Genomic DNA, 568 nt, shown 5'->3' with positions numbered 1-568 from the left:
AGTTTTAACTGAAATATATGGCATACAGATAATCACATCCTACAAATGGACTTTTTCATCACTGTTGTTTACTGGTTTTCTGTCCTCGTGTTATCTGATGTTTTAATATCCTCTGATTCTCTTACTGAGTCATCATCCTGTTTTTGTCGTGGTATTTTTTTTATTTTTTGCTGTATTGGTAAATGTCTGTTATTCAGTGTGGCTGCTTTACAGTTGAATTCCCTCTATGTGATAAATAAATTATATGTGTCAATCAATAAATTTGATGTTGACCTTGTTGTCCCCACTAGGTAACATCAGGAACACAGAAAAGCTGAGCTACGACCGCCAGCAGGAGTACGAGATCCAGGTGATAGCTTGGGACTGTGGTCAAAAGAGAGCCGTGCACAGCGTCCCTGTGCACATTGATGTCAAGTCTGTCTGCAAACCTGGCTGGCAAGGTTAGTCTTCATTCTTTTTGCATATGATTGTGTGTATGTGTGGGGGGGGGGGGGGTGTATGTTTATATGTGTGTGTGCAGGCGTGCGCTTCACTTTGCAAAAGCAAGTCTAACTGTGACATAAATACA

General features: G+C 40.7%; 1 protein-coding gene across 1 annotated transcript in view; it reads left to right on the top strand.

Annotated features, from left to right (window-relative positions):
- Positions 1-568, top strand: part of LOC119410489 (calsyntenin-2) — a 662,902-nt gene that overhangs the window by 400,454 nt on the left and 261,880 nt on the right. The window lies entirely within an intron of this gene.

Source organism: Nematolebias whitei, chromosome 6, assembly GCF_014905685.2.
Source record: "Nematolebias whitei isolate Nwh7 chromosome 6, NemWhi1, whole genome shotgun sequence".
Classification (NCBI taxonomy): Eukaryota; Metazoa; Chordata; class Actinopteri; order Cyprinodontiformes; family Rivulidae; genus Nematolebias; species Nematolebias whitei.
This window is presented reverse-complemented; position numbering and strand designations above follow the sequence as displayed.